Here is a 25,273-nt window from a genome sequence, read left to right as displayed (position 1 = left end):
ATTAGTTTTATTGGTCAAGCGAGAGAGGATTTTCTAGATCATTTATTTTTTCTGCCTAAAACATCCAATTATTCTCTCTATAGGACCCTATGAAAAGTGCCATAACTCCAGACCTCTTTATCGACCAAGACACTGGACTGTAATTAAGTTGGATGGCTTTTTCCATCCACTTCTACTCCGAAGCTGTCTCTCCAGTCATTTCCCAGCCCCACTCTTGGTGAATAAATTGGGGATAATGAAGTCTGGACCTGAGAAAAGGACGCCGTTTGAGACGCTTATCCTCTCTCGCATCTCCATGTTAAATGATAATGGACAACGGACTTGAGCCGATTTCGTTTCCCTGCAGCGTATTAATAATGAATTTGATGTAACACATCACAGAAATCAGGTGACATTTATGAAGCCTCTTTTTTGTATTTATGATGACAAAGACACTGTCTGTACTTTTTCCTGACAATTCAACTTGTCTAGAATAGTGGCTACACGAATAAGCTCAATGCCCAGTGTATAAAGCTGTCTCCAGCAGCTAGTGCGCTTCCCCATTATGTGCTTGTTTAAAAGTGCCCATGATTATGTTTTTACAAGCAAATGTTAAGCTGCACTTACCAAGCCATACAGAAGGCCTACATCTATATTAGGAATTTATCTAATCATGGATTTTTGGATTTATTACACATGTAAATACATAAAATGTGAAGATCTATAGTGCAAGACACAGACAAAACCTTTTTTTGGTAGGCTATCAGGAATTTGGGAATAGCTGCCTTTTAAATAAACATGAAAGGCCAGGTGGCAAAATAATTCCATCTTTCACAGCAGATTATGAGGGTGATTATCTGGCAATAAATCAAAGTTGTTGGATATTAAGTTGGCTTGGCCACCTGAGGTTTCAGACTCTTTCCTCATTCTCCCACTCTCCCTTGTAACAATCAATCATTGTAAAAGAGAAATGGTGTCTTACAAAACCAGTCCTTTCATACTGTCACGACTCCTTTTATCAACAGGTTTCTTATTCATGTTATTTACATCATTAGACTAAATTCAAAAAAGTATGCCCAAGAGTCAGGAGGACTGCTCCCCCCCCCCCAAGTCACATGACAGGTAAGTCTGAAATGGTGAGTAATTATGAGCGATGGCTTTGTTCACTATACACACCACCCCCTCCTCACCCCACCTCCCACGTCTCTCAGGCACAATATTAATAGCTGTCTGTACGACTGAGAAACACCTGCTAACTATTCATCAAGTCACCCCCTTTTGGCAATCCTCGCTTAAAACTTCTAAGAGCTACTTTGATTTTCATTATTTTTAGGAGAAAAGCTAAAAGGCTATCCATCTGTTGCTAAGAACAAGGGTGTCTTAGATCCAAAAGTCATTCTTCTTTTGAATCGGTTTTGATGGCTCGATGACAAAATGATAATCAACTGCACTGCTTTACAAAAATACATCTTCTGGCTGTTTAATTTACATTTGCTTTTTACATAATTGGCACAATCTTTGCAAATTGGACAAATACAACTCTGTGTATGTAATCTGACTGAACACTTCAGAATGACCACATTTTAGTATTATCACTTTAAGGAAATGTACCACACACTTACAGCACTTGACACAACAACTATAGGGCAACAACTCTTTCATTGTCAGAGTGCGTTCAGTCATTTAAACAACATTTTGCATTTACATGCATTCATTTAGCTGACCCTTTTATCAAAAGCAATTAGGAATAAGGAATAGCTTTCAAGCTACAGTGCAATAAAAGACCTCAGAGTACCAAATATACCTTTACATATACAGTATACACCCTTACCAGAAGATGATAGTGCAAAAGCAGCATTATACTGGTTCTGCTGCCATGTGTAAATCTTGCAGCTATGCTGATTATACCTGCCCATGACACTTTTCCACCCTAAATTATGGTCTGTATTGCCATAAATGATGCACCACTGATACATGACAGACATTCTCTTTAAACTCTTTAAAATGAACTCTTCATTTGTTTTTTCTTCCACAAATATACTACTAACTTGCAGAGTAGAACACATATGTTATGTTATGTTGATCAAATTCACATAATCTATGGTGTCATAACATTGCTATTTTCATGTTTTTGCTCTTTTAGTTTCAAGTAAGATGGCATGGATGATTTTGCATTCATTCAGCTTCTGAGTGGCTATACTGCTCTTTGATGCATGTGGCATGTACGGCACAACACCTGTTCGTATAGAGTGTAGTGTCTATGAGGTGGTACCAGGCTGACAACTAACAATTGGGCCATATGTCTTTATGATTAAGTGAGTTTAATAATTCAGCACACTAGGGTACAAGTACATTTGAAGTTCCAAAATCATGTGATGCATATGGAGTTTATTTAATTTATTTAGAAAATAAAAAATAAAAGGAAATTTAAGAGAATGTTGCTGCCCGAGGCCCCTACACAAAAAAAACTAAAACATCATCTAGCAGCTATTATCATAAATAAGTGGTGAGGTTTCTGTGAGGAGTGATTGCACTGTCTGAGAGACAGAGAGAAAGAGAGAGAGAGAAAGAGAGAGAGAGAAATCTGCAGAAACATTTTAGAATGGTGACAAATTACTGAAGACTGAACAGGAACACAATAACTGTTCTTTCTCTTCATAGGGGCCAGTATCAGCAAGAAGAGTTCAGGCATTAAAGATTAAATTCATGTGAATATATGAAAGTCTGAATGCAATAGATGCTGATTGAATCGACGCATCTTAATGGACATGCGTAGTCCATGACATTTAAAATGGGGCTATATCTAGTATTTGGACAGCTGGTGAAGGGAGAGAGGTAGTCCGCGAGATAACGTGTATATCGGCTCCAGACATGAAATGAATGAAAAGAGAATCTGCAGTTGAATTACTGGACATGAAGGCTGACTCCACCAGTCAATAGTGCAATTACAGCAAAGCTCTGCTCCATCCAGATAGCGGTGCAGTGGCCGATAGGAGAAGTTAAGCCATGACTTAATGGTAAAATGACAGCCTGAGAGGGCCAGAGAGAGCCTTATACATGCATCTGTGGATTGGTGTCTCCGTATGTGTGTCTGTGTATTTGTTTGTGTGTGTGTGTGTGCGTGTGCGTGTGTGTGCGTGTGGCGTGCGTTTGAACATGGAATAGACAGCTGTAAACAGGCTCTCCCCTCCTACCTCCTGAGAGAGGGTAAAAAATCCTCTCCTCTCTCTGCAGCAGTGCTCTCTCTTCTCTAAGAACTCAGCCAGAGCACTATCGTGTCACCTCTGGTGCAGTTTCCTCAGACAGCCAGGGGGGGTGCTGTGAGAACAAGTGGCATGTTTTTTTTTTTTTAAACATTACGGATTCAAGTCCTTCAGTGATGCGACAGGGGAGAGTGCTATTAAGGGGAGGCATCCAAGGGAGCAGCCCTTGGACTTGTGGCCACGTTGCAGAGTGAAATCGATGCATGCACATCAGAATAAATGGCACAATCACTCAGAGGAGTGGCCATATTGAACATGTGGCAACAGGCCACCCTCATTACAGTTAAGAGACACACAAAAGTGCAGATTGCATAAAATACGAGATGCCACATCAAAACTGGCTCACTGGCTGAAAGTTTCTTCCCTGTGCAGGGTTGGACAAGGGGGTTAGATGGCACATGTTCAGGCTGTGCTTTAGCATGGGGGGATGGAGGGTATGTTGTGGCATGACTAAAATAGGAAACCACTCTCTGGTTAAATGAGGGCCAATTTCAGAGGAGTGTTTAGTAATTTGCAAAGTAGTATCTATAATTTGCACTTGCCGTATTGTGAGTGAATGGTGCTGTTATATTTTAAACACTACATGTAATTATACTGCATCTCTACGTTGCCTATAAAACGTTGCATAAAAGCAATACATCTCCATTGCCATGTTCACGAGGTCAGATACGCACAGCATGACAATTCAGATGCATGAATACACACACACGTACACGTACACACACAAACGCACACACACACACACACTCCCTCTCTTTTCCTTTCTCTTTCTCTCTCTACCTCTCTCTCACAAACACACACACTCACACAGATACACACACGCACAGTTACACATGCAGGAACAAACAGTGTCTCGCTCAGTCATTTGGAGGACACAGCCTCTGAAAACCCATTACATGATTAAACATGCAAATTATGAGTCTTTCACAGAAAGCAGGTTTTTGTGGGATTATTACCCAGGCCCCTCGGGGGCCAGAGGCTAACGGCTCAATCCTGCTGTTGCACCAATCAATACCCCTGCCAGAGTCAGCAGAGACCATCTCCTGTCATCTTGACCCCTTGCAAAGTTTCTCGCCTTGAAAGGATCACATAGTGCTCTGTAAAGAGATGCATACATGATGCATGTGTTTGTGTTTGTGTGTGTGTGTGTGTGTTATTGTGTGTGTGTGTGTGTGTGTGTAATCAATATTTTCCAGGGCTATGAATAGTTTTGTTCTGAACTTGCTATGTTGCAGAAGAAAAGCTGTCTTGCATGCAAAATATTTTCAGACTGCTATGTGGCCGGGTAAAATACACACAGCACAACAAATACAAAAGATAGGGTTTATTTCTCATAGATTCTTAGTTGATCTTAGTAGACTATTTACAAGATGTAAAAGAAAGAAAATACAGTATGCTTCAAATAAAAGGGTAATGCAAAGCACTATCTGCCCTGTATTTATCCCAAAGTCCACTCAACTGTTAGCAATACTGGACCAGGTAATACAGCTAACTTGCCTTAACACAGTCACGTAACTAAAGACTAAATCTCAAAGATTCCTATTTCCTTAGGCTCGCGGTTCCTAAACAAAATATCTAATATGTCTTAACTAACTGCTTTATTGCAGGAGCTAGATCCTTAAGTCCGAATACTCAAAGGAAATAACAAAAATATCGTTCACTTATGAACTTAGTGTGGATTTCAGATTAGCCTATGCTTTAGCTATCCAGCTATTATCCAAAATGACTGTTACAATGCAAATTTCTCCAAACAAAGAATACGGCAGTGGCAATGCTGACAAAGGAAAATATTCACATTAGTCTACTTTCTAGCACTGTCATTATTACATTCAATTAACTTGTGAACTCTTATCTAAACACATATACTTACTTCTACATGAACTAGCGAACTCATGCAACCATAGGTCTCTAGCTAGCGGGCATGAGTCCTGGAAAATCCATCCTCATCTTCGGGTTACAGATCAACATGCAAACTTACTCTCCCAAGATATAAACTCATTAACATCTAATCTCTTAGATTTCATTCAAACTGCACACTTGCAATGTGCATTAAACTAGGATTGCTGGGTTTTTAGTTACACCATGCTCCATCAGACAACTTCTGCTCTGGTCTCGTTGCTGATCATCATACTGGCACGCACGTTCTTAAAGGGACCTTGTGTTTTACCCTGAACACCATGCATATGCTGTACAGCAGATTACCCATTCCTTATATGCTGTACAGCAGATTACCCATTCCTTTCATCACCTGGCTGGCTACAGTTGCATAAAATGGAATTTGTTTTTCCTCCTATTTCACTTGTTTATATACATTTATGTACCTTTTCTCTATTTCTGTATCTCCTCTCTCTCTGTCTTTACGCACACATGTACACACACACACACACACATTCTGGAGGTGCAGGAAAGAGAGATGGAGAGAGAGGAGAGATGGAGAGAGAGAAAGAGCGGGAGAGAGGGTAACTCACATGAAGTTGGTGTTTGGACTTTCACACATACTCTTCTTCTGTAGAGGAAGTGAGTCTTTAATGAGGTGAATATTGTATTACAGATTCCTTTCAAATGCATTTGTAAATAAACTACTACAGTAAATCACATCTAAATTGCAGCATTATTCCTTGCATCTAAATAGAATAGAATAGTGTGTGTGTGTGTGTGTGTAGGTAGCAATTTAGACATAATAATGAGATTTGTCCATCTACTTTCTGCCATGTTGCTAATGAATAAACTAATTTATATTTACATTTTGGTCCATATATTACACAGCAATTTGTTATAATTGCTTATGATTACCACAGATAATAAAACAGATTATTGACATGTAGATTATCTCTGTCCTTTCTACAGTAAGCCATGTGATGGTGAAATGATTGCTTCCTACACCTTTTCATATCTCACACCATTTTCTTGAGAATACTTGCAATCAATATCTGCATGGTTTGAATTTGTGTGGGTTCAGAGCAGGCACCTCTCCAACCCCCAATCTCCAAAACAAAAACTGGCGTGTTGCCCATGGGTGAGAAGAGTGAGTGGGCTGTGATTTAAAAATATATGCAGATGATGTTTAGCAGATTAAATGGTTGATCGTGTTCAACCTCAGTGGACAGCAGAGGCGAATACCAAGTGGACAGAACATGTTGCCGAGAACCCAGTAAAAAAAAAATGACCACAACAAAAACAAGTTAAGATGTCCTTGGTTGAGACATTATTATTGTAACTCCTGCTTTTCCACAGAAAAGCAGAAAATCTGCCCACACAAAATGATCCAGGGGTAAATGCTTTAGCTAAACAAATGCTAATCACCCCAAAAGCCCTATGTGCTAATGGGAGCCATAACTCCAGTTCAGTTGTGTTCTGCTCTGCACTGGCTGGAGTTAATTACTGTATGTTTACTGCTATGGAGGTCCATCTGTGTTAACCAAACTGAGTGAAAATAGTGTTTGCCTTACAAGGTTTTTGTGATGTTAAATACACAAACCCATGCCCCAACCCCAACTAATACACACAAACACACACACACACACACACACATACACACACAGACACACACACAAGTCATCTCTTGCTTTCATTCGCCACAATGGTCTTAAAATGCTTCTGTCTGCACCATGCTCACTATAATGCAATTTCAGGCTGATGGTGAGAAGCTCTCTGTGTTTCACTCACAGCTGTTGCGGCAAGGTTGATCTTTGTAGTGGAATGACTCATATTGATTGGAGTTTTTTTTTTTTACTGCACTCTTTGTGCCACAAGGCTGAGGTAAACACTATCATCTGCTGGCTCAGAGACGAGTGGGTGCTCGGAGGGCGCAAAACAACTTCACCACCAATCACAACCTCACAAGACCATGCTGGCGAAGAAGCTGCCACCATTTTCCAAACATTGCTCACCAACTGACAGAAATAGAGATACACAGAGCATTTATGTTTCAATCCCTAAATGTTTTTGGATATGCAAACAAAAGAGATTGACTTCAGTATAGCTGTGCGCCTCTGCCTTCACATCTGAGCACAAGGTCAGAGGAAGGGCAAACAGGTGAAATAAAATGCAAATAGTGCGAGCTGGAGATCAATCATTGTGGTCTTCTCAGAATATGGGGGTGAATAATATTGTGTTGACTGGGTGTGAAGGAATACAAACACATCGGATTGCAATTAAAACACTATTGATCAAGGTCCCTGTTGGGGTCAGTGAAAAAGCCAAACCGATAAAGGCAATTGGCTGGTCTTGGCAGGAAGCAAAACAAAATGGCACCTACTCATTACCTGAACAATTACCAGGAAGCTCATGGCTGGTGTATTGGTTGGTTCTCTGTCCACTTCCCTTTGTCTTGCTGCCCGTTTTGGTGTGTGTACAAATGTTTGGCTTTGCTTGAGCTACTATTATCTACAGCCAAACCAGTCTATGACTGATTTGGTCATTTGAACAAGAGACAGGAGAATATGTGAGCTAATGCTTGGTTAATGTGAGCTAATACAACTGAAATTGGCATCAAATTCTCAGTGGACAGAGAAAGTATACATAACCGCGTTTAGAAATTGTGTGTAATGTGAATTCTGCTAGATTAAATTCTTGTTTGTGTATGTTTCTAACTTCACTGCATATAAAATAAGCCATGATAGTGCTTTCTTTTGAGTTTTCCTTTAGGCGTAATAAGCTCTCAGTAGTTGTATAATCCATATGTAATAAGCAGAAAAAATACAGTAAATGATATCAATGTCTCACGTTGCCACATAGCCTGGCTGTGTGTGCAGACATGCTCTGATGCTGTGTGTCGGTCTGGGCTGGTGCGGAGGAGGGATCCAGAGGGGTGGGTGGAGGTGTGACCCTGTGAATGCTGGTGGCAGCCCAACTGTCACCATGCAAGAGCAAGCCGCCACCACACGGGTCCAGCTGTAGTTGCTAATGCATGTCTTTCATCAGGTCTTGACTGGCACCTGTCTTGGTCTTTTTTCCCTAAAGAACGAAATACACTACGACTCACATGTAACTATGATCCTTTGGAGGGGTGGACAAACCAATTGTTGTTGTTGGTTCCCACATATTTTGGTTATAGAAAAGTATATTTTATGCTTAACTTTAATGATCCTAGGTCTGCAGTGTGTAGTCTATGCATGTAGCAATGTGGCATTAGGATGGTCGTAACTGCTGGCAAATACATGCCTCCAGCTCCCAGCAAGCATTCAGGCATTTGTAGAGCTAATTAGCTCTGCTCTGTGAGCCTTTGGGTGGAAAAGTCTGCCATTTGTTTTGGGCCCACTTCACACTTAGCCTGACCTTTTCCCTGTTACAGTGATTTAGGCCTGGACTTTATTTAGGAAATATCTTCATATTTTCCATAGAGTTTGACCTCCAGCCACACTATGTCTCTTCATAGAGCTTGTCTGACATATTTTTTCCAGCACGATGAAGTTGTTGAATTATGCACTTTACATTGGAGAAATACAGCAGCTATGAACAATGTTTGATTGGACGTTTACATAAATTAGCTAAATCATTTAAAAGCATATTCAATACAGAATGAGTCGTAAAGATAATTTCTCCATATGCATTGCATTATTATATTTCACATTTGTGATGTATATAGGCCTATACGTTTATGTAACAGTAACTGTATGTACATTCAGATCTATTGTTCCAATCCTGTTTTTCATGTGCATGCTTTGTGTAAAGGGTTGTTCTGAACTACATTTCTTGTTCTGTCGGTCATATGAAAATTATGTTAAAATAATTTATTTTTTTATTTTATTTATTTTAACATTCTGTTTTGCCATTAAGTAAAACTAGATGCTTACATCCATATAATATACTTACATATTTGCATACACATGTGCACAATAGTTAAAGATGTTTTATAATGTTGGTTAGAGTACATTAAGGAAAATAGAAATAATAAACAATAATGTCAATGCAATAACAATTATCAATAGCCTAATGAAAATAAACAAATACCATAATATACAAACCATAACTCATAAGAACCACTTAATTAATTAAGTGTATGCTTAACAGATATGTCTTCAGACCCCTCTTCAGACCCAAAACTATCACAGGAACGCAGAGCATACTGTATGCGAGAGATTTACAGAAATAAATTTCTCTTCATCTCTATTTACTGTACAGGTAAGAATCAGCCTTTTCAGAATGAAGTATTCCTCAGTACCACAAAACACAGTGCAACTCCACTATCTCTTCCTGAGGGCTTCTGTCATGACAGCACAGTGGCTTTGTAATGTATGGGAAAGGGTCGACCTTCACCGACCTGTCCTCTCCTCTTTCTTGCTTCTGACTCCTCTCTGTCAGGACGAGCTCCTATAAACAAGCCAACACATCCCATCACACCTCCGACTCCACTGCCTGCCCCGTCCTCCCTAGACTGCCCATAATGGAGAGAGAGAGAGAAAGGAAGAGAGAGCGAAAGAGAGAGAGAGAGAGAGAGAGAGAGAGAGAGAGAGAGAGAAAACACCATCAGAGCCCATCACGGTAAATCCCTTAGCACCTGATGCAAGAACAGATCTGTTGTCTGAAATGAGACTCGTGTCAGGATTGGACGGAGACTTTCGGTGGCTTGGCTTTCGGCTTGGAGAGAGCGCTCACACCTTTGTGTCGTGGGCTGACCAGGTTGCTGTCATTTTTTATTCCTGTCTGGGAGGGTGGAAAAAGCGTCGATGTGCAATTCTCGCCGTAGCACTCCCCGGAACCGTACATGTGGAGTCATTACTGGGAAAGGTCATCGCACCACCTGGCTCTTTCTTTTGTGTCTCCGCTTTTTTCCCTCCAACAACCAGTAGATCCAGATGAAAACAAAGACCCCCCTCCACCACCTACTTCACTCCTTCTTCTTTCAGTCTAATTCCAGTGTATTTTGTTATTTCAGTGCCATGCATTGATTTATTCTCTTTTTCTGTCCACTGTCCGGGCAGCCCATATAAGTCTAGCCACACACCAATAGCATAAAAGATGGATTTTATATACCAAATGGTTTGTCTTTGAGTAAGAGGCTCTGACATTTAGCACATTATTAAAAATCTCATAAAATGTACCTGACTCTTAAATCTTCCTTTTAATGGCCTTTTAGATCTGCTGTGAGGTGATAAAAATGCAATGCCTTTATTCCTAAATTCTTCAGGTCCAAAAAGCATTTGACCTTATTTATACCGTTGGTTTTCTTCTATATATTCTATATTTTGATTGAAACAAGTGATGGAACCTGTATGTCTTTGTCACAGTATGTCTATTTAACAGACTGCATTCCAAAATGGTTTCAGTATTATGAAATAGTTCAATGTATGATATTGTGTTATTGGTAGTCAGTGTTTGGAATAACGGCATTTAAAAGAACGGCGTTAGGTAACAACGTTATTTTTTCAGTAACGGGGTAATCTAACTAATTACTTTTCCCGCCGTATACAACGCCGTTAACGTTACTGGACGTTAAATGCAGTGCGTTACTATGCATTGATTGAATAAACTGTGTAATCCAAACGCACCCCTGGCTCACAGCTAGTGAGGAGGTGGGTTAATAACGACGTAAGCAATTATGATTGGCTAAGGCAGAGTCATGTTTCATGGTAGCCAATCAGAGCCAGTGTTTTTACACACACACACTATAGAGATTCGACGAAACAGCAGAGGTCTGGAGCAATCCGATGAAAAGTTGGCATTTTCAAGGTGGAGATATAAGCACTACTTAAAATTCATTGTGGTCAAAGGCAAGAATGTGCATGTAATGTGTACATTATGTCAAGGAGCGAAGACTTTGTCGACATCCGTTGTAAGCAACTCTAATTTAATGAAGCATCTCACACACGCATCTAAAACTAGTGGCCAAAAACGCAGATACCTCCACCACAGATGATAGCTTGCCATCCACTAGCAAAGAAGGACAGAGCAAAGTCCTCCAAGCAGCAAAAGCTAGATCTTTCTGCCTCACAACAAAAACCTATGACACAGGCTGAAGTCAACCGTAGGTCTGTCGATGTGCAATATTTTGAATTTACCCTTGGGGATCAATAAAGTATCTACTGTATCTATCTATCTATCTATCTAATAAATATCAAAAGTTATGTAGCCTACACTACAGTACAAACACCTGTCTGTTCTACTCATTTCAACTGGCTGCTCAGAACTGCTCAAAAAAATCCAAATTCTTTGACATATAGCAACTTTTTTTTTTAACAGTAATGCAAATAGTTACTTTCCCTGGTAACGAGTTACTCTTATCATAGAGTAATTCAGTTACTAACTCAGTTACTTTTTGGAACAAATAGTGAGTAACTATAACTAATTACTTTTTTAAAGTAACATTCCCAACACTGTTGGTAGTATATGATCAAAAAAGAAGAAAATACGGCCTGAGAAGTACAACAGATGCATTATAGATTTTTGCTGTTGAAAGGTCATGCACATATAACAAGCACTGGCATTTTGGTCCTTGGGTGCATGCCCTATATTATAGCCTTATGGGAATTTCAATTAAAAATGTTATGCTTGACCAGCCTACTTGTTTTATACGATTATTTATAACTCTAGGGCAATTCCGCGCAAAACTTTCACATCCATAACGGCAACACAATTCCATGGTATTTAGTTGTCGTTATGGACGTGACAGTTTTGCGTGGAATTGCCCTCTATCAGACCACATACATTTACCATCAACATATGCAATCTTTGCATTAATGTATACATTTGTAAATCATATAACACAACACCATGGGACTATATGGGTGCACACTATGCACAGCTTCATTATTTTCTACTTCCTGTTGGGAATACTTTTCAAAGAGAGATTTCTTTTTTTAATCATTTATTTAAAGTTTCCTTTGAACTCTGAAATTATATTGCATCCTTAAATGTACACAATGTTCCACTGGGTAAAAAGGAATCAATGTTATTGTAATTGCCTTCATGGTTTCTCTCTTTCTCTTTGTTTATGTGTATGTGTGTGTGTGTGTGTGTTTATGTGTGTGTATATGTGTGTGGGTGAGTGTGTTTGTGTGTGTGTGTGTTTGCGTTTGCAGCAGCAGTCTATACTGCAGTAAAGCATGGCATTACTCAGATTTCTGAGAATGGGCGTCGTTTGACCCATGACTGGACTGGCAGAGTGGTGGGGGAGATTTAAGGGAGAGAGGCATTCTGCTCTGAGCCTCTTGCTGAGGTGATGAGTGAGTATTGCTTCAGCTTTGTCTCTTGTTAATAAATCATAATTTTCTCCAAATTACTGTTTGCTCAGTTGTAAAATAAGACCAGAAATATATTGAGTGCAAGTCAGACATGCACAAAGGAGGAATTGATTGTCTTGATTAATTCTGTGGACACTAGCTGCTTACATTATTGACTCTTTCGATCCTGCAGTAAAATTGCAAATCAACTAAGTTTGGACTCATTTACACATTTCTAAGTCTGGACTCATTTACACATGTCTAAGCTTAACACCATGACAAAGGATTAAGTCTTTGTAAAACAGTATATCGGTGGCCATTGCCTATATTTGAATACTCAAAACTAATAAAAAGAAACGTAAACATAGGGGGAATTAGTTTTAGTATTTGGTATTGTTATTATTCATGGTATTACTTTTAAAATAAATAATATATACAATTATAAATGAAACAGAAATTATCTTATCTTATGCTGAATAATTTTTTGACACAATCTCAAATTTTCCCTATTTTGGAAAGAGAGCTTTTATTGCTGATGAGTATTGCATCTGATGGTCCAATGGATGAGCAATTGTATATTTGTTCTAGCTTGGCTCCAGCTGACTACTGCTCTCAGGTCAGCTAGATTTGTTGAATTTGTCCACAAACATCTGGGTTTACAAAATGTATTTCATTTGTGTGTGTATTTATTTGTTCATTTCACAGCTGTCCAATGGAACTGCATACAGTACAGTTGTATTTTTATCATAGACAATAATTTCATTGTCCCCCGAAAGGACGTAGAAACAAAAGTGCCCGCTGTAGTGCTAGATCATACAGCAAAAACATCTGTGTTTCATTGAGTATGCAGGCTGCACAGAGCAGCTCTTTTCATTACTCAGCCTTAAGACGGCAGCGGCTGACAGCATCACACTCTGTGCTTTAAGAGCAGGCATATGTGCACTGACGGCTGTGCTTCCCCCTGTGCGCCCGTCGCCCTTCAGACGAGAGATCACACCTGGCTGCCGCGGGAGGCCTGGCGTGGCATGGCGTGGCGTGGCGTGGCGTGTGGAGCTCGCCTCCCCCGGTGCTTGATGAGAGGAGAGGAGCAGCGGGCCTGACAGAGGAGCCGCGCCTCTCCTGCTCTGGGTGCCCTTGTCTGAGCCCATCACGATTGCCGTCCTCTGCTGCCTCCACGCTCCCCGGCTCCTCGCCCGATTCCCCTGGGCGGGGAGTCAGGCTGCACCATGTTACCCTCAGCACAGCTTTTAGCATACGTTATTTCAGTGCACAGACGTTTGTTTTCCAAATAGGCAGGACCTCATGCTAGACTATAGTGAATTGGTGTAGAGTTTTTGATACTATACTTATCATTCTTGTTACTATTGACGCTATGTGATTGACTATTCACAGTTTAGGCGCCAAAACTGAGCACCATTAGCCTGGTTGACACCAGACCCTTCTTAGTTGTAACTGAGAATCGGTCTGGGGAAGGTTCATTCACAGCCCATTTCCGAGGGGGCGTAAATCTCCGGATGAAATTGGAGAGAACGAAAACCAATCAGAGCATTGAAAAAGATGACCTATGCAGAGCGACGGGAATACACCATTTATTGTCTGGTTGTAGGTTAGGGGAAAACGGGGAAGAATTAAACTCTTTTAATAAACCTATTGTACCAAGACATCGTACCACACTGAAAGCTAATATTGTCACTAGCAACCTACATCTGCCCTCTGTCAAACAATTGCATTTTCAGCTCTGAAAAAAAACAAAACAAAAAGTCGAATGTGCATTTTGTTTTATTCGTCCCTTCTGGTCGGGACATATAAAACAGGCATGGGGGAAAGAAATATATAACCTAGTTTAAGCTATGCAAACCCCCAATATTAGATTTCAAAAAGCATGTAGGATAGCAATGCATCTGATGACTCCTCTGCCACTTGAAAGCGAGGCTTAGTGAAACACTGAAACGTTCAAAGCAATTATGCCGGAATTGTTTTGAGGCTTCAAAACTATGACACCTCAGAGCTGTAGTCTATATGGTAAAACTTAGCTGTCAGACTTCATAGCGTAGAGGGTCATTCAAGTCTGTGGCTCGCTGTGCTAGCCTATATGTTCATGGTCTAGTCAAAAGCTAAGCAGTGATGTCCTTGGTTTGTAGCTAGATGGGCGACCACATCAAATAACACTGAAGTGTAGCTTAATGCAGCGACTAATGATCTGTAAATAATTTTCTTTCTATGAAAACTGTTGCAACTGTTGAGCATTCTGAGAGTTTCTGGTTACATTACATTACATTTAACAGACACTTGTTGACCAAAGTGACTTACATATGTCCCCTACTGTATATTACAAGGGTATTACATTGTCCCCAGAGCAACTTGGGGTTAAGTGCCTTGCTCAAGGGCACAATAGTGGAAGCCGGGAATTGAACTGACAACTTTCAGGCTACTGCACGCTAGCCCATCTCCTTAACCACTACACTACCATCGCCCATGGTGGAATCGGTATAATTAATGATAAAGAAGCTGACCAGATATCGCTGAAATGAACGGGATGACTGACAAAATAAATTACTGTGATTACGGTTTTGATAAATCATTGATGGCATACATTTAACAAGTCAGCATAGCACATCAATTCAGAATTAAGTGTTTTCTGTAGGCTACATGCATCATCGGTCCACCCAAAGTAGGCTACTGCATACATGAACAGAATATCAAACAATTTTCAGTAGCCTATCACTGTTGCAGATATCACATAAAGGCATCCCTTCAATTTTTGTAAATTTTCGCACATTCCAACATATGGAAGCAGTATGGGAAACTTTCTTCTAACTCCCAGTCTTAAATTGATATGATAGCAGCTTCAAACAAGCGCTGTTCCTCGGCAGCCGCCATCTTTCATATTAAAAAAACCCTGCTTGCTTCAACGTCGGTGCTGGTGGTCTATAGTCATTGTGTAAAGCCCGCCTCGGCGGTTGTGATTGGTGCCTGGATTTAGGAAAATTGGAAATGGGCTTGAATGGGTTCTTAGCCAGACAGACCTGCAGAGCAAATCCCAAATCTTGGTTTCCCAGGCTAGAGCACCATCTAAGTACGTCTTGTTGCTGAAGTCGCCAGCACAATATTAGCCAATGACATGAATGGTGAAGTGGTCATCTGGCAGTCTCTCCAGGTTCATGTTAGCCTGAGTGAACACATTTGGATTCGCTCCAAGTGCGGTGACCTTTCTATTGAAGCAGATTTCTGAATCACCAAAAACTCAGTGTGGCAAGTGGTAGGTTTGCTCTCTATTGAGACATGTCGACTACGCCATCTGAGGCCCTGCCCCTCAGAATATTCAATGAATTGGACTATAATTTGTTACCTGAAGCCCAACCAGGCAACACAGGTTTGTGGTCACAGGAAAACCAGAGGCGTGGTTCCAAAAATAAACTCTGTCTTTATTTACATTCATTAAAAACATACAGGGAGTGGGTTCTCTCCAGACAGTCAGAACTTTTGCCACTAAGGCACTGACACAAATGGCCTACAAGACCTGGACACACATGTATACACACAGTCGCACACACATACACCAGAATGTGCTCGTTAGATTACTGGCTGAGAGGGATGGGAGAAGCCAGGAACAGGGCTGGAGCTTACCCAGGACTGGAGAGTATATCAGAGGGAGGGTCTACAGACACACCACACGTGAACATGTCAATAGCAAATGTGAGTGGTTGAAGTAGCACGTCAATAGATGACGGACAAGTGGCTTATTCAATCATATGCAAGCATTTTTTGATTAGGCCCAGCATTCTGAAGCAACACTCCAATGGATTGGTCCCAGATGGTGGAACGAAATTCATCTGGCGAGAGTCAGGTTAGTTCAGGGCCATTTTAACAGACAAAATAGCCTAAAGCTGGACGAGAGCGGCCGGTGTACAGTTCTTCTCCCGTGTGCAAGTTAAAATGTATGCAAACATACAGTAAACAAAACAACAAACATGTAAAATCGACCAACACAACTTGGGTGCAGACAAAACAGCAGCGTTCGGAACCCGGACCAAAAGTAGCCTTGATATTGCCGCTCCTTGTGTTACCACCAAGCTCTGCTACACGAAAACATACAATTACAACCCACCCAAGCTACATATTATTTTAAAAACAGTTAAAATGACATACCGATCAGATGAGGTCGGTTATGAGGCCCATGTTCTGCGACCGACAGCATCAACTATACTAGCCTACATCATACGGGAAAAGTTACTACGAACCCAATGCCACAATAACCTACCAGGAATGTCACTGGATGCATGCACAGCGGGCAGGAGGCCAAAACACAAGGGATCCGGTGGTGAAAGCAGGAGTCAGGTGGACGAACATCGGTATGCAGCCTTGATGTCGGCTTTCAAATTAAAAGCTGAAGTTAATATAGCCACTCCTATATGCTGATTGGCTCACCTCCGAATGCCAAGAGCCACTCGCAATAGAGCATCACAGTCCCGCCCACAGGAGTTTCCGGAAGTAAGAATTCAATGCAATTTCTCCATTGACAATTCGGGTATAAGCCATAAAAACTTAACTGCACATGGTAGACTCAAAACCAGCTACGGCTGTACTAAGTGATTGTGTATGCTCATATAGACGCCAAAAGTTCATGGGGAACTAACCTCGTTTTGAGATAAATGTCTTTTATTCGCGATGTCTTGGATAAGTACTTCATTACCCACAATCCTGAACAATCCCACAATCCCACAGTGATGCCTCTGATTGGTGGAAAGGCCGTTCAGTCATAGTTTGAAACTTGAATCAGCGAAAATTATTGACAAGATGGCGGAGTCTTTTACTGCCTATGGCGAAAATCTTAATGTGAATAAAAACTTTCTAGACGAACATTGGTACTTGTATCAACAAGGATTGTGGTTTATATATCACACGAACTTAGTCAGGGCCAATACACCATCAAATAGAACACTGTAAATGCTAGTTTGAACACTTAACTTTTCAGGTAGCCGATAGGCTAGCTAATCATTAGCCTTTCAGACATTAGAATGTCATTATAATGCTGCTAACATTAGCCTACATGCTGCAACACAGGTATGAAATATATTATGTTTTAGTGACCTTGTTGTTTCTATGAACATGAATTGTTGTTTATATGAAACATCAACTTAGACGAGGCATAAAAAGCCCTATATATCCCCATTAAGAACTTAAACCTTTGAACTAGCTAGCTAGCTGATAGCAAAGCTGGATGCTACCACCGGGTAGACACTGCAGTAAAATGGTTAGCAAACCGTCCATGCCCCCGGCCCGTGAATATTTCAGTTTCAAGGACGAAATCAAGAGTGTCCAAAGGGGTGAAAACCACTTTAAATCGGGTCACATTATTGACTGTTGTGTGTCGAGGGTCAGCTTGTGGGTTTTGTATGGGCCAGCATGAGGAACAAGACCTATCAAACCTACGAAGTTGTGTGGTGAGTTTTGCAGGGAGGTTGGTAATGCTAGTTAACATTAGCTAGACTACTGTAGCCTTCATACTGTACGAGCTATATCAATCATTAACCTAGAAATACTTCTTCGTACATTTAATGAACATTTTGTGTAATAATTCAAGTTAATAAACTGAATATGGTGGTCCAAGAGCAGACCATGCACCGGTCCATGCATCAGGATGGCAGTCAGATACGAAGCACTGCACAATGTTGCTAACGTTAACGTTAACGTTAACCGCTTTCACACACACGATATAAAATACACAATGGTAAATATAACATTCAATACCAAAACACTATTATTTACACAATTACTCCTGAAATAACTGCTATTAACTATATAAAAATCATTGTTTGGAGGAGAGGGTTCGCTGCTGTCGCCGGTTGGAAATGAATGATTTCGCGGCGCGCTGGTTCATGCTGCTTATATATTTTTCAGTGAGGCCCGGTGGTTTATGGGATGAGTAGTTCCTTCGCTCGGAAATGAAAATATGTACACAGTCTTGTACCTTTGACTTTTTTTGGACTTTCTATTCGTTTTTTCACTCGAAATGATATGTTGTATGCTTATGAGTTACGCCGTAGCTGATTAGCCTAAGACATGCTCTAAAACTCTTTAGATACGGATTTTTCCAAAACGTCAATGGGAGAAATGAATGGGAAATTTACTTCCGGAAACTAAGCTCTCTCGGAGGAGGGGCGGGACTGTGATGCTCTATGGCACTACCGGGCTAGACAAGGGGCGTGGACCTTGTCCTGTTACATCAGGAACCAATCATAACCACTCATCCGGCATGATGCGTTATATGATGACAGACAGAGGAGTACAGCTAGCAGATGCTGTCAGTGTTAAACGACACAGACATATCCAAAACGTTTGGTTCCAAAACGCCATATCCACCATTTTAATTAATTTTCATAAATCATTATTTAGAGCTGCAATTGGGTATTGTTATTTGATTTATCGTTACTCAATCAAAACAACACAACCGTAATTTGATTGATATTACCTGAAATGCACAATTAAATAGCCTGACTTTTCAATGGTTTTAAAAACGGAGATATAGCGTTTTAGAATTGAGTAAACACCTGCTTTTAAAACCTTACTTTACAAGAAAGATGTGCATGCTGTAATTCCAAAAAGATTGGGTAAGAGTTTAATGTACCATTTTAAATTTAATTTCACCGATTGTTACGCCCCTTGGAAAGCAGAAGGGCATGAAGAGTCCCATTCTCAATCATAACTGAGATCTGAGATCAGTCTGATGTCAGCCAGGCTAGGATTATGCGTTACCTTCATGCCTTTGCTCTTATGTCTTCCCTTGACACAAACTTTCAATACAAACAAAGCGGGCCTCGGTTCCTATCTTCTGGATAGTCTATCAGTGAATGAATGCCTGTTGCATTGCACTGTGATGGATGGCGTAGTAGTAAAAAGTGATAGGAACTTAGTTGTATTTTCCCCGTTGGGTATGATGTAGTCTGGCCCAAGCTGGTGTGAAGGAATGCAAGCAGCACAGTGACATAAAAGAAGCAAACAAAAGCTGACAGCACACAACAACAGCAGCAACAACAACAACAATGTTAGCTCACTGCAACAGTGTGAAGTGTAAGACTAAACCATTCCTATTTATTTTCTTATCCGTATTTATTTCATATCTACATGCTGTATGGGAGATAATACATTTTGTAAACTGCATACATTTGCAAAAGGAGAGGCATATGTTTCTGAATGTGGGATGATGACTAGACCATCTGAACTGATTAATCATCTGATAACATGGTTAAAATACATAGTAACCCTCTGTCTCAAGTGAAAAGAGCTTCTGACACCCCATATACCCCCCTCCCCAGTCTGAACCAAGCCTATGTGGGTGAAGTGTGGGGGCGAACTCCACAGTGCCACTCGGAGTCGGTGTTCCCCTGGAAACGGAGTGTGATGGACACAGGGGTCCTGCTTGGCATGCACAACACTGTGTTGTCTGCTACTGAATGGCAGGCTTTAGAGACAGAGCTCTCTCTCTCTCTCTTTCTTTCTTTCTCTCTCTCTCTCTCTCTATCTATCTATCTCTCTGTCTGTGGGGAAACAATTCAAAAAATATGTACATTTTGTTCTTTCTATTTTGGAGCAGTTTTCTTGCTTCACTGCTTTGAGAGAAAAAAAAATATCCAGTCTCTTAATTGTGGTCATGGGATTTAAGACTATTTGAGCTCAAGGTTCAGCAGCATATTCAAATTCACATAATTCAAAGAAACTCATATATATTAGAAGATGAATGAATATAGAAAATATTCATTCATTTTTCAAAATGCTGAAATTGAATGGTTTACCAAGTTAACTGAATTTCTCTCTCACGTCACCTCAACACTTCAAGTGAAAATGTTCTGCAAGAGATGGGAATAGTTAAATAAATAAATACACTTTCAAGGACGTTCAAGCTGGGGGCTGTTTTTCATCTCACTTGTTTGTTCTGCCTCTCTGTCTCTCTCTCTCCGAGAGAGAGGAGATGCAGCTCTACTTTTTAGCTTCACAGTTCTGTTTGTCTCAACCACTTCTTTAGAGGCTTGGATTATGAAGTAGTATGAAGACAAATTTTTATTAGTATGCATTGTTTGTGATTTCCTAATTCTTTATCAAATATGAGCTCAGATATATATTGATAATTATTTTATTTTATAGTTATTAATTAGGAACATTAATATACTGTATATTGTGTGTACTCTATGTCAAGTGCGTAGGTTTGAATGGACTATAGGGACATTAATGGACTATAGGGACATTAAAATTGTCCCTACCAATATTTTAGCGAACTCATTCATATTAGTTTTCATCTCCAGGACAACTAGTTTTGTCACACTATCATTTAATCCTATAGGGGGACTTCAAATTTCATATTAGTTTTCCCTTTGCCCTTCAGAAATGCCAACAAAAAAGAAAAGAGACATCCAAAGTTTTTTCACCACACAGAGTACATTAGTAAATACTAATGCACATACAAATGTATAAGGGATGGAGGGGGTTGTAGTGTCCCACACTCTCAGTCTCTCTCTCTCTCTCTCTCTCTCTCTCTCACACACACACACACAGTATGTAAGGCTGAAGCTGAATTGCTTGTATTGCTTTCAACCTATCTGGTGAAGGAGGCAACCCGAGGTGGATAGCAGTTTCCACTTCATCCTGGAATCTCTCTCTCTCTCTCTCTCACACACACACACACACACAGAGAATGTAGGAGTTCCTGAGTTTGAGGTGCTGTGTTGCTATCTTTGCGTCTGGAGCAGAAGGAGGCAGCTTGAGGTGGATAACAGGTTACACTTCACCCTACACTGAACCGTGATAAGGGCCCTGGTGACAGTGGCTGCCTCAGTGGCAGCGCTCCGGATAGGGGGGGGACATGGGGGACAATGGGGACAGGCCCTGACAAACGAGGGGAGCACTCCAGACATGGTGCAGAGCAGTGCATCCTCGCCTCCTGACCCAGCCAGTCAGCAGACCCAGGAGAGAGAGAGAGAGACTGGAGGACGTGTCCCAGATGAGCTGCAGACTCCGTGTCAGCTGAGTGCCAGGGAGGGTGGTCCCAGAGGAGCAGGCCAGAGGGGAAGACTGATACAGCAACAACAACAACAACAACAACAAACAGGAAATGAATGACATTAAATTGTGACTGATAACAAAAAAATAATAATAAAAAAAAACAAGAGCATATGATTTCAAAAGATGTAAATAGCTGTCAGCTTATTTGTTGTGGAATCTGCATGGATAAAGCAAGTGAGAAAACTTAACAGTATTTTCTACAACCTTCCCCCATATATGCATTTAAAAGTGAAGTGAAGAGACAGGTCCATACAGTCTAATTCAAATTTGTGGAGAGAGCGGCTACATCACAAGTACTCAGTCTCCGGAGAAAGAGAATGATATTGCCCGTGTGCTTTCATATGGACCCTTTCAAGAGAGTTCCATTATCAGCATCATAGTTGGCCCCACAAGACTTCCTTTTTAACATTCCATATGTTATCTTAAAGGTCCAGTATGTAGGAAATAATGGAAAATAAACTGTAACCATTCCAAAAATGATCACCATATGTTGTCAGAGAGTAAGGAAACACGATGAATTGAAGTAATGGCTTATTTGACAACATTACTCTAACCCATAAAACCCCGTAAAACCCATGAAAAAAAATGAGTTACGGGGCGGAATCTCTTGGAATTTTCGTTTATGTTTTGAACGATTAATTCTAGAATAGCGTATTAATAATGGGCTAGCGCGTCCTCCTATTTGGGTTGCCAAATTAGCAAAGGCCAACTGTCAACAGCTGTCAGTTGTAGTCATGAACACCTACAAGAGGCAGGCAAATTTCCAAAATTAAAACAAGAAACAAATTAAGTGGACATCGGAGGAGCTTCCTGAGATGGTGACGTCTTCCTCAAACGAAGAATATCAAGTCTGACACAGAGCTGGCCATATTTCTCCACAACAGGTAGCCTAGGCTAAACTTCATCTGCATCGCTAACTTCAGCTAAATATGTTGGTTAGAGAGGTATTTTTTGTTTTCACTGTTTCCGTAATGTGTAGCTGGGTCATGGTTGGAGAAACGTTAAAGCAGCTGCAGGTCAACTAACGTTAGCTAAGTCTTCATTACATCTGGCAACCCAGAAGAGACTCGCGTCTGGTAGTCTTGAGAATGTTCACCAGTGTTTTGATTTTGGCCTGCAGAACGTTCGGTAACAATCCTACAAATCGCACCTTTAATGCAGAGGAAGTAGATTGAGGCCCAAATAGAACGTTCAAGCATTGTTTTTGTTTACCTTGTTGAAAGGGTCTATAATGATCCCAATCACAGAGCAAGGTGACCCTAAACAGATGGGAGGAGTTAGTAAAACTGGGAGACTTTAAAGCATATACCAACTTTACCCTCAGTTTCTGTAGTGGCCACGACAAGGAAGAGGGCTGAATGCTCCATGCCCGTCCTCATGCTTTTGATAATAAACCTGCCAAACCTGACATATGTACTGGTAGAGGTACAAATGTAGTGATCATTTTGCCAACTTAAATCATTAACTTAAGTCATTCATACTTTTCAGAGAAAGCACAATTGACCAGTACATTACATACAAATCTATATATATTAAATAAAAAAAAAAAATATATGAAAACCCCCATGATATCCAAGTAACTAATCGGATCCTTCATTACAATTTAGCTATGTAAAAATAAACTTAGACATCATGTATGAGATTATCATGGGTAATATGATCATGGGTGATTCATTTAACATTATTGTTTATTATTGATATTCTCCTTAATGTAGTCTTACCATGTTATTGTTTTTATATTATTGATTGAATGGACATTATTGTTTATTATTGCTTTTTCCCTCATTTTCATTGCTTTTTTTTTTTAGGCTATTGATTGAATTGACATTGTTGTTTATTATTGCTATTCTCCTTATTATAGTTTGACCAACATTCTAATTTGTTCCCTGTTAAATTTTAAATATTATATTGTTTTTGTATTTGTATGTCGCTTTGGACAAAATTTTTGCCAAATCCCATAACCATCAGGGGCGCCGCTAGGGCTGTATTCCATAGTACGCACCATGGCCCAGGGCGCTAATCCCCCCCCCCCCCCCCCCCCCCCCCAAAAAAAAAAAAAGAACGGTGACGGCTACCCTACACATAGAGGTGTTTCAAGCTCGTTAAAAGGAGATTTCACACCAGGGATTTTTAAAAAAAATTCTGGCTGCTAAACACACCATTTTAACGCAATTTGGGTATGACAGAAATACCGTTACAGAGCAAGCAGCTCTGGCCATATCAGCTCTGGCTCACATGGCGTGAACATTGCTTTAAATGCTTTATCGCTTCACTACCCAACACGCGAACAAGGGGAAGAAAAGAAAAAAGAAACCAATGAGCTTATTTCGTGATTTGCGATAGAAATGTCGTGATTTGCAAGAGAAAAGACAGCTATGGTAACCTAACAATAAGGATTTGCTTACACTGCTGTTTGGTTGTCCCAAACTTTGAGACAATCCATACTACGCATTAACTGAATTTTAACACTCTTGAAACCTGAACTGCGATGTTCCAAACAGAATGATTGTAGGATGCAATGCCTAATCTCCCTGCCTTCAGCATAACTGCTAAGAACAGTGCGCCTATTACTGTTAAACACCTGAAAAATATTAAGATGCTGTTTTCTTTTCATGACAAGCTCTACACTTGAATGATTTATGACTGAATGGAACATTGTGTTTTTAAGCGCCAGAACTGCTCATCATGTTGTGACAAAGTTTACACCAATCATCTTCTAATGTATCCTTATATTGAGATGTCCATTCTCTTTGCCCTAAACATAGGCTATCATTTGTGCGTGAAGCATGTTTCAATTAAGACAGTCCACAAGCTATTTTTATTGTTGTAATATTGAATGATTTCATGAATAAAGCGTTGAAAAATTGTACGCACAGTGCGTACTGGATTATGGCTGGCGGCGCCACTGACAACCATAACTATAATAATGCTTGATCAACGTTCCAAACAAAGTAGCAAAACAACCAGGCGAGTTAGTAAAACAAACAAATTAGCTTGCTAAGACATTTGGGGAAAATGCCGCTCTGAACTGGATGTTACAGCAGAGATTAAATGCGCCCCCTCTCACAACATGTTGTGAATGATTGGGGTCGCCAATGTTTAGTTGCATAAAAATAAGGTCACCTGCCAAAAAAGGTTTGGAACCCCTGTGTTAATCGTAAATGCAAAAGGCAGAGTAAGATTATTGTAAAAGACAACTGGGAGAGCCAGTTTATGGGTCAAACCTTACACAAACAGTATGGTTATCTGCTGTGTCTGTGAAAGACAGACACAAACACTCAGGGCCGCGTTTGGGCATTGGGCAATGGGGCTGCTGCCCCGGGCCCCGTGCACTAGGGGGCCCCGGCGCGGGAAATTTAAAAAAGAAAACAAGTGTCTTATCGTCACCTGTCTTTGCCCGTATCAATGCATGCTATCACAGACAACAATGGCTTCGCATGAGACAATTAGGAAATATGAAAGCGGATCTCGAAAAAAGAGAGAGCTTCAGCCAGACGTTCTCAGTAATGCGCGCCAAAACCATGGCCGTACGCACGTAGCCTTCGCTAGAACAAAACTAGCTTAACTTTAGCCTTTATAGGGCTATACATAGTTGTCCAAATGAATAGGTCGTTGTTAGACGTTGTTATAAAGATATTGCATGTGGATGTTATTAGCCTACTACAGAGTATGTAGGCTACTTTTTAACTGACCAATGCAGGAACCTAACCGGGACAAATATTATCAAAGCGTTGAAAGTTTTGGGTGTGTGCGTACCATCGCATTCATTCCTGCAGGCGCCCTGTCCACTTTTTTCAAAACGAGGATCAAAAT

The sequence above is a fragment of the Alosa pseudoharengus genome, unplaced genomic scaffold, assembly GCF_046254945.1.
Source record: "Alosa pseudoharengus isolate Yale_2024_CS ecotype anadromous, Long Island Sound unplaced genomic scaffold, YU_APseudo_1.1 YU_APseudo_1.1_scf_10, whole genome shotgun sequence".
Classification (NCBI taxonomy): domain Eukaryota; kingdom Metazoa; phylum Chordata; class Actinopteri; order Clupeiformes; family Clupeidae; genus Alosa; species Alosa pseudoharengus.
This window is presented reverse-complemented; position numbering follows the sequence as displayed.